Here is a 14,532-nt window from a genome sequence, read left to right as displayed (position 1 = left end):
ATCATGTACAGGATGCTCACGGTCATGTACAGGACGTAAATGTACGTCCTGGTGCTCAAAGTACGGCTGCACCAGGAAGTATGTTTATGTCCTTGGTAGTTAAGGGGTTAAATGGGCAGTGCCATTATCTTTTTTATTTTTTTTTTATTTTTTATATGTTGTAGTACATATGCACTACAACATATCTCTAATACATTTTCATCATTTTTTTATTTTATTAAAATGCTTTAATTAACGTTTGAAAACCGGCCACTAGTGGCCAGCTGCAAGCCTGAATTCGGACTGATGCCAGCCGGGCATTGGTCCTTAATCATTCAGCCTGCGCTCGCTCCTTGCCTGTCAATCAGACAGGCAGGGAGCGAGCGCATTGGCTCCCTGGCCGGCTGGCCACTCCTTCTGCACATGACGATGCCTCCGCTGCTGCTGCCCCTGCACGCTGGACTGTCTGGCAGTATGTACGGATCTACTTTAGGGGAGAGCGGGGGTTGGGGGAGAGCGGGGTTCGGCATTTTAAACACGGGGGGGAGGGATCGGGGAGCAGACAGAGGGAACGGGGTAGTGCCGCGCCCATGGCCCTAACTGATTGTTTTCTGCACAGGGTGCCTCCAGCTGTTTCAACACTACAACTCCCAGCTTGCTCTGACAGCCAATAGATGTCAGGGCAAGCTGGGAGTTGTAGTGGTGAATCAGCTGGAGGCACCCTATATAGATGAACTAAGGGCGGAAGTCTCCCTCCCCAGCAGGCATCAGTGATGTGGTGCCTGCTGGGGAACTCTGCCTGGTAGTGAATACACTACCAAGCAGATGACAAGTCATTTTTAACGTAGTTGAAAAAAAGTTTAAAGCAGGGAGGGGGTTAGGGATAGATGGGTCATAGGCAGGGACAGAAAAAAAAAAAAGATGGTGGGAGCTACTCTTTAAAGAAAACGCCCATAAACCAGCGTTTCCACCAGCTGTTGCTAAACTACAACCCCATCATTTCCAGACAGCCTTTGGTTGTCTAGGAAAGATATAAGTTGTAACTTGGCAACAGCTGGAGTCTCGCTGTTTATAAACTACAACTCCCTTTATGGAAATTGTAGTTTAGCAACAGCTGGAGGCAACCCAGTGCCAAACTACAACTCCCGTCATGGGAGTTGTAGTTTAGCAACAGCTGGAGGCATCAGCTGCTCCCAGCCATCCGACTGCCAGCTCTTGCAAGACTACAACTCCCAGCATGCCCTAACAGTGAGGACATGCTGGGAGTTGTAGTTGAAGGCGAGTGGCTGGAGAGCGCCCCCCCCCCCCCCCCGTTATTGCCAAAAATGCCCGTGTGTGTGTGTAATGTCCCCCTCACCGCAGTAGCCCCCGCTCCAGATCCCCCACCAGCCAGCTAGCCGTTACAGGACCAGAACCCCCAGCATGCCAGTCAGTGAAGACATGCTGGGACATGCAACAGCTGGTAGTTGCGGGCGGGTGACCGGGGAGAGGAGCTGGCCGGCTGCAGGGAATATGAAACCAATGTAATTTTTATACTTCCCTGTCTGTGCTGTAATTGGCTGCTCGGTCTCAGCCAATTACAGCTCAGGCCAGGAAATATGAAGTTACAGTTTATTTTCATATTCCTTGCAGCCAGCCAGCTCCACTCCCCGGCCACCCGCCCGCAACTACCAGCTGTTGCAACTACAACACCCAGAATGTCCTCACTGACAGGCATGCTGGGAGTTGTGGTCCTGTAACGGCTAGCTGGCGGGTGAGAGATCTGGGGTGGGGGCTGCTGCGAGTGGCAGCGAGGCAAAGATAGGCGGCAGTGAGGGGGGACATTACACACACGGGAGGAGAGCTCCCGGGGAGGGGGGGGGTGTCTTGGCAATAAGCAGGGGGGTTCCGCTCCCCGGCCACCTGCCCGCAACTACCAGCCGTTGCAAGTACAACTCCCAGCATGTCCTCACTGTTAGGGCATGCTGGGAGTTGTACTCCTGTAACGGCTAGCCGGCGGCTGGGAGATAGGTGGCGGTGGGGTGGGGGAACGTGACACAGAGAAGAGTGGGGGGGACATAATTTCATATTTCCCGCAGGAGCCGTGGTCTTGGCTCCCGGCGGGAAACATGAAATCCTGCTCTCCAAAGCAAGTTTTGTAAGCCGGGTCCGGGCTGGCTTATATTTACACTGCTTTGGAGGCAGATGCGACTTTTTGTGCGACTTTTGTAAGCAAAAAAAGAGCTTTAAATCCCTTGATAAATCTTCCCCCTTTTATTATTTTGACACTGGACTACCCTTTTCAACCCAAAACTTTCAGGATCAACTTACCACAGAAGAGGAGAAAAGTCTGATTGCTGCGGGAGGCTCCCTAAACAGGACCTGGCTACCTGAGAGATGTGTGTGTGCTGTAATAGGCTCGCACTCCATTAGTTCTCTATGGGAGCCCCGAAGAGACCGAAGTGCTATTCTCAGAGAGCCGGGTCCTGTTCAGAATATTGCTGGTTCGGTGGTGGTGCCAGTGGCTGGACCCCCCCACAATCAGACACTTATCCTGTGGATTGGGGATAAGTTATTTTTCACTGGACCACCACTCCGTTGCTGGAGTAGTTTTTGCCCCATGCTTCCTATAGTACAGATATACTTAAATACCTTTTTTGGTGTCTGTGACCTCTATGGTTGTGTTTTAAAGATTACCTTTCTTTGCATCTGGAAGTCGTTCAGATTTCTGTATCCCGCTGTGCTGGCGACCACCTTTTCCCATTCAGTCTGGGTGCCATGTTGTGTTCGGGAGCTCCTTTTTTAGGTGTGTCTTTTTACTTTCGTCATCTTCCCCAGCTTGTGATCCGCCACTCCTTGATGTTTATTCATATAGTATTTATCTACTCTGCCTATTTGGGTTGTGGCCATCTCCCAATGTGGCCATCTCCCAATTTGTGTTGTGGCAATCCAAGAGAGCCGCAGACGCACATCTTGTCTGATTTCTATTGGTTGGCTATGTAGTTAGGTTGGCTTGTGTTGCTTCAGCAATATTATTGGCCACATTACATAAAAGAATTACCATATCAACACACAAAGTTTGATGGAACCTCAGCTTGCTGCCTCTCACGCTCCACTACACGGCAGCAAACAGCTGAGAGATGACAGAGCAAGGGGGTGCGGAGACAGTCTCCTCAAAGGCCAGCGCAGGCAAAACAGCAAGACCCGCGGGTACAGCGCTGTGCACAACAAAGGATAAGGTAAGTAACAGCACATAAAGAAAAGAGCAACTTAACTGGCCAAAACGGCGTACCCCTTTAACCTGTTAAGGACCCAGGGCGTACCTGTACGCCCTGAGTCCGCTCCCGATCTATAACGCAGGGCCATGGCAACGGCCGGGACCCGTGGCTAATAGCGTGCGGCATAGATCGCTCTGCCGCGTGATATTAACCCTTTAGACGCGGCGTTCAAAGTTGAACGCCACATCTAAAATGAAAGTGAAACCATGCCGGTTAGCTCAGGGAGCTGTTCAGGATAGCCGCGGTGAAATCGCGGCATCCCAAACAGCTTACAGGACAGCTGGAGGGTCCCTACCTGCCTCCTTGCTGTCCGATCGCCGAATGACTGCTCAGTGCCTGAGATCCAGGCATGAGCAGTCAAGCGGCAGAATCATCGATCACTGGTTTCTTATGAGAAACCAGTGATCAATGTGAAAGATCAGTGTGTGCAGTGTTATAGGTCCCGATGGGACCTATAACACTGCTAAAAAAAAGTGAATAAAGATCATTTAACCCCTCCCCTATTAAGTTTGAATCACCCCCCTTTTCCCATAAAAAAAAACTGTTAATAAAAATAAACATATATGGTATCACCGCGTGCGGAAATGTCCGAATTATAAAAATATATCATTAATTAAACCGCACGGTCAATGGCGTGTGCGCAAAAAAAGTCCAAAATAGTGCATTTTTGGTCACTTTTTATATCATGAAAAAATGAATAAAAAGCGATCAATAAGACCTATCAATGCAAAAATGGTACCGCTAAAAACTTCAGATCACGGCGAAAAAAATGGGCCCTCATACCGCCCCATACGCGGAAAAATAAAAGTTATAGGGGGTCAGAAGATGACAATTTTAAACATATAAATTTTCCTGCATGTAGTTTTGATTTTTTTTTCCAGAAGTACGACAAAATCAAACCTATATAAGTAGGGTATCATTTTAAACGTATGGACCTTCAGAATAAAAAGGTGTCATTTTTACCGAAAAATGTACTGTGCAGAAACGGAAGCCACCAAAAGTTACAAAATGGGGTGTTTTTTTTTGCAATTTTGTCTCACATTGATTTTTTTTTTTTCCTGTTTCGCTGTAGATTTTTGGGTAAAATGACTGACATCATTACAAAGTAGAATTGGTGGCGCAAAAAATAAGCCATCATATCGATTTTTAGGTGAAAGATTGAAAGAGTTATGATTTTTTAAAGGTAAGGAGGAAAAAAACTAAAATGCTAAAACGGAAAAACCCCGGGTCATTAAGGGGTTAATACTGTGTGTTCACAAATAGAACCTTTTATATTTCTCATGTTTTATCCAAGCACAATTTCAGCTCAGAATAGCCTGTACTTTGGCAGATATTTATCATGCTGTTGCTTACATACTGTTATAGAGTCGGACTGTACTGGCAAGTTCTCTGAATTATGAGAAGTAAAGTAGAACAGAACATCCTAATCATGCAGATCCACATGATGCACACTTCTGCACTGCTATGTGTGTTAGTTTGTGGTATTGAACTTTTTAGTAGTGTATGGAAAGGCTTCTACTTAAAATATTAAATAACTTGAAGCTATGCTATAGGATATTTTACTGTTTTAACCCAGTGTTTTTTTTCCGTTTTTTCTTTCTTTCTTTATTTTAGCTCCTCCCTCACATTCTAAGATCAATAACTTTCTTTTTTTTCCACTGGCAAAGCTGAATTAGAGCTGTTTTGTGGGGCAAATTGTGCTTTTCATTTGCTAACTTTATTTTATCATATAATGTATTACAGAGCCAGAAAAAAATGTTAGTCAAAATTGAAAAAAATATATGGAATTGTTCAATTTTGTGGGGCACTAATTTTTTAGTGGGGCACTAATGCTATCCTTGAAAACTTGAAATAGAAAATAAAAATCCAATGCCATGTTCTGACCCCTATAACTACGGAGCTATGTTAGGGTTTTTTTTTTTTTTTGTGCCATGAGCTGTAGTTTTTATGTGTACCACATTTGTGTATATATGACTTTCTTATCACTTTTTCTTAAGTTTTTTTTCTTGGATGGGATGTGACCAAAAATCAGCAATTTTTTGTAATGTATTTTGTGTCTACGCCTTTCACTGTGCAGTATCAGGAATGTCATCACTTTATATTTTGGACCTTTACACACATGGCGATACCAAATATGTTAATTATATTTTTATGGGAAAAGTGGGTGATTTGAACTTCTATTGGGGGAGGGGGGGGGGGGGGGTGTTAAAGTTAAAATTTGTATTTGTTTATTTTAACTTTTTTCCGGAGTTTTTCTGTGTTTTCGGTGCTCGATTGCTAAGGGCTGCCTAAAACAGCCTTCACCCCTTAAGGACACAGCTCATTTTCACCTTAAGGACGCAGCCCTTTTTTGCAAATCTGACCACTGTCACTTTAAGCATTAATAACTCTGGGCTGCTTTTACTTTTCATTCTGATTCCGAGACACTTTTCGTGACATATTCTACTTTGTTAGTGGTAAATTTTTGTCGATACTTGCGTCATTTATTGGTGAAAATTTCCAAACTTTTATGAAACATTTGAAAATGTAGCATTTTTTTTTTTTACTTTGAAACTCTCTGCTTTATAAGAAAAATTGACATCCCAAATAAATTTATATATTGATTCACATATGTCTACTTTATGTTTGCATCATAAATTTGACATGTTTTTACTTTTGGAAGACATCAGAGGGCTTCAAAGTTCAGCAGAAATGTTCCAATTTTTCAGAAAAACTTTCAAAATCGGAATTTTTCATGGACCAGTATTGAAGTGGATTTGAGGGGCCTTCATATTAGAAATACCCCATAAATTACCCCATTATAAAAACTGCACCCCTCAAAGTATTCAAAATGACATTCAGTAAGTGTGTTTACCCTTTAGGTGTTTCACAGGAATAGCAGAAAAGTGAAGGAGAAAATTAAAAATCTTAATTTTAACACTCTCATGTTCTTGTAGACCCAGTAAAAGGAGAGAAATCACCCTAAAATGTGTAACCCAATTTCTCTTGAGTAAGGAAATATCTTGCGTATGTCAAGTGCTCTGTGGGTGCACTAGAGGGCTCAGAAGGGAAGGAGCGACAATGGGATTTTGGAGAGTGAGTTTTTCTGAAATGGTTTTTGGGAGGCATGTACGGCAAAAAAAAAAAAAAAAACACATGGCATACTATTTTGGAAACTAAACCCCTCAAGGAACGTAACAAGGGGTCCAGTGAGCCTTAACACCCCACATTTGTTTGATGACTTTTCGTTAAAGTTGGATGTGTAAATGAATTTTGTTTTCACTAAAATGCAGTTTTTCCCCCAAATTTTACATTTTTACAAGGGGTAATAGGAGAAAATGCCCCCCAAAATTTGTACCCCCATCTCTTCGGACCCATGGTTAGACGTCAAGTGCAATGCTTAGAAGAGGAGTCGTCACATTTGGCTTTTGGAAAGCAAATTTTGCTAAAAGCATTGAGCATTGTAGTTCGCATGCAGAGCACTTTAAATCCACTTGTAACCAAGTTCTTACTCAGAAGAAATGGGGTTACAAATTTTGGGGGGCTTTTTTCCTATTCTCCCTTGTGAAAATGAAAAATTTAGGGTAACACCGGCATTTTAGTAAACCGTGAGAGGTGTCGTTTCCAAAATGGGGGTATTTATATTTTTGCGTTTGTCAGAACCGCTGTAAAATCAGCCACCCCTGTGCAAATGACCAATTTAGGCCTCAAATGTACATAGTGCACTTTCACTCCTGAGCCTTTTTGTGCATCCGCAGGGCATTTTACGCCCACATATGAGGTTATTTCCATACTCAGGAGAAATTGTGTTACAAATTTTGGAGGTCTTTTTTTTTCCTTTTACCTCTTGTGAAAATAAAAAGTATGGGGCAACACCAGCATGTTAGTGTAACATTTTTTTACACTAACAGGCTGGTGTAGACTCCAACTTTTCCTTTTTATAAGGGGTAAAAGGAGAAAAAGACCCCCAAAATTTGTAAAGCAATTGCTCCCGAGTATGGAAATACACCATATGTGGCCCCAAACTGTTTCCTTGAAATACGACAGTGAGTGAGAGAGCGCCATGAGCATTTGAGGACTAAATTAGGGATTACATAGGGGTAGTGATTCCCAAACATATGGTGGGAACAGTTTTTTTTTGCAACAGCTGCAGGCTCTGTTTTGGAAACACTGCCGTACAATACGTCTTTTATTTTTATTGGTAGGGGACAGTGTAAGGGGGTGTATATGTAGTGTTTTACCCTTTATTTTGTGGCAGTGTAGTGTTTTTAGGGTAAATTCACATGGGCGGGGGTATACGGGGAGTTTCCCGCTAGGAGTTTGTGCTACGGTAGAAAACTTGAAGCAGGAAACTCACTGTAAACCCGCCCGTGTGAATGTACCCTGTACATTCACATGGGGGGCGTCGGGGCAGCAAACCTCCAGCTGTATCAAAACTACAACTCCCAGCATGTACTGTCAGACCGTGCATGCTGGCAGTTGTACGTTTGCAACAGCTGGAGGCATACTGGTTGGAAAACCTTCAGTTAGGTTCTGTTACCTATCTCAGTATATTCCATCCAGTGTGACACCAGCTGTTGCAAAACTACAACTCCCAGGGAGATGTAGTTATGTAACAGCTGGAGGTACGCAACTACAACTCCCAGCATGGCAAGACAGCTGTTTGCTGTTTGGGCATGCTGGGATTTGCAGTTTAGCATCATCTAGAGAGTTAAAATTTAGAGACCACTGCACAGTGATCTCCAAACTGTGGCCCTCCAGATGTTGCAAAACTACAAATCCCAGCATGCTCAGACAGCAAACAGCTGTGTGGGCATGCTAGGAGTTGTAGTTTTGCAAGATCTGGAGGAATACAGTTTAGAGACCACTGTATAGTCTTCTTCTTCCGTAGAATCCAGGGAGCTGCATCGCCGTCCTCTTCTGCCGCTGATCTCCGTCACCGATTGTCGCTCCGCTGCCACAGATGGGCAAGTGGATTTCGGCGTCGGTTTCGCCGTTCTTCCCCGCCTACAGCGGGTGGGCAGAACGGGGAAACTGAAAGTTAGCCCCCCCCCCCCGCCCCCGATCTGCTATTGGTCGTCGCGTCTATACGACTAATAGCAGGGATAGGAGGGGTGGCACCCCTGCCACCTCACTCCTATCCCTTCAGGGGGACCAGGGGTGTCTTGGACAACCCCGATCCCCCTTATTTTCTGGGTCACCATAGACCCGTATGGCCCGGAATTGCGCAAATCGCAGGTGTGAATTCACCTGCAATTTGCCGCGATCGCAGACATGGGGGGGGGGGGGGGGGGTTTGGTCTGATGATCCCCCTGGGCATTTGCACGGGATGCCTGCTGAATGATTTCATCAGGCATCCCGGTTTGTACATGTACGTCATGGGTCCTTAAGACCCAGGGTGTCATGATGTAACGTTACGTCATGGGACCTGTAGGGGTTATAGGCAGGGGGAAAAAAAAGCCTTAATAGCAATTTGTGGCGGAGTCCAGCAGCAGTGTGAAAGTAGCCTAACAGTATGATGGTGATAGGAGTGTGATTGCTGAAATCACACTGTACTGTTGCCCGCTGGTAGTAGTAATAGGTATACTAATGGAGGAGGCTATGTGCAATTGGGCATGAATGAGGGTCTGGTTAGGGGTGTGACTGGGGGTGTGTGACTGGTTGTGGCTTGGGCTATGGGCTGTAGCCCCTGGTCTTTTGGAGACCTAGCAACACCTCTGTTATAGGTTATGTATACTAGACTTATGTGGATAGAATGTTGATCCAGGGATCAATTGAAGTTGGGAAGGGATTTTTCCTTTTGTCATGAGGCAATTGGCATCAGCCTCATGGGTTTTCAACACAGTAAGTTTTTAGGATGAACTAGATGGACTCTTGTCGTTTTCTTTTAACCTTAAAAACTATGTTGTTTGGGTATGTTCACACATACTCTGTAGATTTAAGGTATTTATTTGTATTGATTAAATCCGCAGCATTAAATTCAAATAAAGTCCCTAGCATAAAATCCATAGCGGATTAAGTACATTTGAGCATACACCTTTTATGGGGTTTTTATATGAACAGTATCCTGCGGATATTTAATGCTGCAGATTTCAATTTAAAGGGGTACTCCAGTGGCCAATGTGTTTTTTCAGTTTCTACTTACCCTCAGTACATTGTGAGCTAGGTGCAGTGCAGGCTGACAGCAGGAAGAGACATCCATCCCCCTGCAACAATTCAATGAATATTTATTACAGGGGTGTTTAAAAGGGGCAACACAATTGCAGGAGGGAAAAAAAAAAAAAAAAAACATGGCCGCAGGTGTGGACGACAGTCAAAAGCAACCAGAAAAACTAGTGAACTTCCGTCACAGAAAAGGTCAGTAAAAAAACAGATATGCTTTAGACAGATGTATAACATGTGAATTACAAAAGTGCTAAACTCGCTACTAGAGATGAGCGAACTTACAGTAAATTCGATTTGTCACGAACTTCTCGGCTCGGCAGTTGATGCCTTTTCCTGCATAAATTAGTTCAGCTTTCAGGTGCTCCTGTGGGCTGGAAAAGGTGGATACAGTCCTAGGAGACTCTCTCCTAGGACTGTATCCACCTTTTCCAGCCCACGGGAGCACCTAAAAGCTGAACTAAATTATGCTGGAAAAGGCATCAACTGCCGAGCCGAGAAGTTCGGGACGAATCAAATTTACTGTAAGTTCACTCATCTCTACTCACTACAAGCATGCTAGATAACCATAAAACTGGTACCGTAGTACCCCTTTAAACTAAATTACTTAACACCACTTCAAATATGCACAGGATACTGTACGTGTGAATAAACCCTCAGTGGCTCATATTCAGGCACAATAAAGGATCTAGCATGGTGGAAAATCAACATATAAGCACCTCTAACATTATACAAAAATGTAAGATCGCTAACCACTAATTGCTGGAATTTATAGATTCTACTCTTGAATTAATGGGGTAAAACATAGGATTTGATATTATATATTTATTTGCAGTATTCACCCTTGGTATTTCACCACCCTAGCTAATACAGAATTATATTCCACCTGTTCAAAAAATTCAGATTAGAAAAAACATAATATTGGGCATGGGCTCTATGAATAAAGTACTAAGAGGTTGGGTCAATCACCTTCTGTAACCTTTGGTGCACTGTGTTCTGTGCTTATTTGCTTTCAAGAATAAAATTTGTCAATAACATGTATGGTTAAGTTGTGATGTTACAGCATTGTATATGTTGTAAGCAAGCAGCTGGTAAAATGGTGGATTGAAGGCATGTATCACTGAGGCTTCTTGCCTTAGTGACATAACACTGGAGTTTGGGTCTGGGTTTTGGGAATGACTGAAGGTTCTAAGGGTAAAGTCCTTCCCGTACTCCAGTTCGGGTGTTGTGTTGTAGTCCTGAACCTTATCACACAGGTGTGAGAGTACTGCCTGAAAGCAGCAGAGAGGAGTTGCTCTAAAGCTGCTTGTCTGTGGTATGTTGGAAGCAGTAATTTTTCTCCCGCTATTCTCCCCGGCTCCCCTGACGTGCGTCACACTGCCGTGTTAACTGTGCCAAAAAGACTTTGGGACTGAACATGCCAAGTAAAGGATTAAATGGGTGGAGTTGTCCTGGAATCTGCTGCTCCAGCGGTTCCCGGGGATGAAAAACGAGGGATGGTGTCAGCGGCGCCTTGAGGATTTAATGTATATATTCTCAGCACAGGAGACAAGTGTCCTACTGATATGGATACTTGTTTATTAAAGATAAAACATAAGGTAAAACAACTAAAAGCATCTCGTTTCACTGGGCATCCCCCGCTTTGTCAGGTTGAAAACATGAGTACATGCGCGAACAATATTTATATAGACAACCACTTATTTGAATCAGTGCGGGTGAAGTCTGTGATGTCAACCTCTGCATGAAGGGATGTATTGTAAAGTGCGTTCTATGATTGGTACAGGCGCACATTGATGCGATAGCTGTGAAATTGACATTCATATAGCTGGTAAGGAGTGATATTTGTATATTCCCAATAATAATCTTCACATTTTTACAGTTTATGTAGTTGACAGATGGTAATGCCCGTAATTATTTATTCACACGAGGTCCGTGATGTACTTGTTAGAGCGGCGAGCTGAGAAGAGCACTCCAGTGATTAGACGATGCTTGAGATATATAAATATATACATACACACAGTCATGGCCGTAAATGTTTGTACCCCTGAAATTTTTCAAGAAAATTAAGTATTTCTCACAGAAAAGTATTGCAGCAACACATGTTTTACTATACACATGTTTATTCCCTTTGTGTGTATTGGAACTAAACCAAAAAAGGGAGGAAAAAAGCAAATTGGACATAATGTCACACCAAACTCCAAAAATGGGCTTGACAAAATTATTGGCACCCTTAACTTAATATTTGGTTGCACATCCTTTGGAAAAAATAACTGAAATCAGTCGCTACCTATAACCATCAATAAGCGTCTTACCTCTCAGTCGGAATTTTGGACCACTTTTCCTTTGCAAACTTCTCCAGGTCTCTCTTATTGGTAGGGCGCCTTTTCCCAACAGCAATTTTAAGATCTCTCCACAGGTGTTCAATGGGATTTAGATCTGGACTCATTGCTGGCCACTTCAGAGCTCTCCACCATTTTCTTGCCATCCATTTCTGGGTGCTTTTTGATGTATGTTTGTGGTCATTGTCCTGCTGGAAGACCCAAGATCTCTGATGCAAACCGAGCTTTCTGACACTGGGCTGTACATTGCGACCCTAGATCCCTTGGTAATCATCAGATTTCATGATGTCTTGCACACATTCAAGGCACCCAGAGGCAGCGAAACAACCCCAAAACATCATTAAACCTCCACCATATTTCACTGTAGGTACTGTGTTCTTTTCTTTGTAGGCCTCATTCTGTTTTCGGTAAACGGTAGAATCATGTGCTTTACCAAGAAGCTCTATCTTAGTCTCATCTGTCCACATGATGTTTTCCCAGAAGGATTTCAGCTTACTAAAGTTAATTTTGGCAAAATGTAGTCTTGCTTTTTTATGTCTCTGTGTCAGCAGTGGGGTCCTCCTGGGTCTCCTGCCATAGCATTTCATTTAAATGTCGACGGATAGTTTGTGCTGACACTGATGCTCCCTGAGCCTGCAGGACAGCTTGAATATCTTTGGAACTTGTTTGGGGCTGCTTATCCACCATCCGGACTATCCTGCGTTGACACGTTTCATCAATTTTTCTCTACCGTCCACGCCCAGGGAGATAAGCTACAGTGCCATGGGTTGCAAACTTCTTGATAATGTTGCGCACTGTGGACAAAGGCAAATCTAGATCTCTGGAGATGGACTTGTAACCTTGAGATTGTTATTTTTCCACAATTTTGGTTCTCAAGTCCTCACAGTTCTCTTCTCCTCTTTCTGTTGTCCATGCTTAGTGTGGCGCACACAGACATGCAATTCAAAGACTAAGTGAACTTCTCTCCCTTTTTATCTGCTTTCAGGTGTGCTTTTTATATTGCCCACACCTGTTACTTGCCCAGGTGAGTTTAAAGGAGCATCACATGCTTGAAACAATCTTATTTTTCTACAATTTTGAAAGGGTGCCAAAAATTTTGTCCAGCCCATTTTTGGAGTTTGGTGTGACATTATGTCCAATTTGCTCTTTTTCCTCCCTTTTTTGGTTTTGTTCCAATACACACAAAGGGAAAAAATGTGTATAGCAAAACATGTTACTGCAATCCTTTTCTGTGAGAAATACTTAAAGGGGTATTCCAGGCAAAACCTTTTTTTATATCTATCAACTGGCTCAGATTTGTAAATTACTTCTATTAAAAAATCCTAATCCTTCCAATAGTTATTAGCTTCTGAAGTTTTCTGTCTAACTGCTCAATGATGATGTCACGTCCCGGGAGCTGTGCATGATGGGAGAATATCCCCATAGGAACTGCACAGCTCCCGGGACATGACATCATCATTGAGCAGGTAGACAGAAAACAACAACTCAAATTCAGAAGCTAATAACTATTGGAAGGATTAAGATTTTTTAATAGAAGTAATTTACAAATCTGTTTAACTTTCCGGAGCCAGTTGATATATAAAAAAAAAGTTTTTGCCTGGAATACCCCTTTAATTTTCTTGAAAAATTTCAGGGGTGCCAACATTTACGGCCATGACTGTATATACACACATTAGGGCTGCACGATATATCGCAAAAGCAATCAAATCGCGATTTTTGCTTTTTGCGATACGGTCACGGCCACCACCACCCCCCAGGAAAACTTTTTATTATCTGTTTGGGCCGGCTCCAGTGTGCTGCTGCAGGCGGGGGCTGGCCAGAGCAAGTAAAAGCAAATTTAAATTCTAAAAGTCAGTGTTTCCCAACCAGGGTGCCTCCAATTGTTGCAAAACTACAACTCCCAGCATGCCCGGGTACCCAAAGGCTGTCCACGCATGCTGGGAGTAGTAGTTTCACAACAGATGGAAGCACCCTGGTTGGGAAACACCGAGGTAAGTAAAAGGGCACAGTGGGAGAGAGAGAGAAAAAAAACTTCTGATCACCTACTCCCGGTCCCTGCAGATATCGTTCATCTCCGTGCGGTCCAATGTCTCCTCTCTTTTACATACAAGCAGTAGGACCTTCCCTTTTCAGCCAATCACTGGCCGAAGTGGTGTCACGTGTCAAGCCAGTGACTGGCTGATGGGAAATGTCTTTTTTGTCTTTTTTGTCCCGCGGAAGATTTGAAAACCATCCAGGAAACCCTGTGTATTACTGCAGTACAAAAAGCTACCTACTGGGGGGAGAATGTGACCCTGGGTGGGGGGAATTGTGACATGGGGGGAGAATGTGACAAGGGGATATGTGACGGGGGGGGGGGGGGGGGGGGCGGGACGGAGGGATTGTGACATGGGGGGAGAATGTGACAAGGGGATATGTGACGGGGGGTGACATGACGTGGAGGGAAGATTGTGACGGGGGGGGGGGGGAGATGCGATAAGGGTGAGAATGTGACGCCATGTGGTATGGGGAAGAGAATGTGACGGTGGGGGGGGGAGGAGATGTGACCATGGGGGGAGAATATGAGAAGGGGAGGTGTGAAATGGGCTTAAAATAGGTGCATAGATGGGGAAATGGAGATTTGACATGAAATAGGGGGATTTCACAATTTTATTATATCGAAATTGCAATATTTAGGCCCATAATCGCAATCACACATTTTCCCCATATCATGGAGCCGTAACACACACAAACTATTTTATGCATCTATAACATCTATAAAATATGCCTAGAAATTTTACTTTTGGAATACAGTATAAATACCAGATAACAATGAG

The sequence above is a fragment of the Hyla sarda genome, chromosome 5 (genome assembly GCF_029499605.1).
Source record: "Hyla sarda isolate aHylSar1 chromosome 5, aHylSar1.hap1, whole genome shotgun sequence".
Classification (NCBI taxonomy): Eukaryota; Metazoa; Chordata; class Amphibia; order Anura; family Hylidae; genus Hyla; species Hyla sarda.
This window is presented reverse-complemented; position numbering follows the sequence as displayed.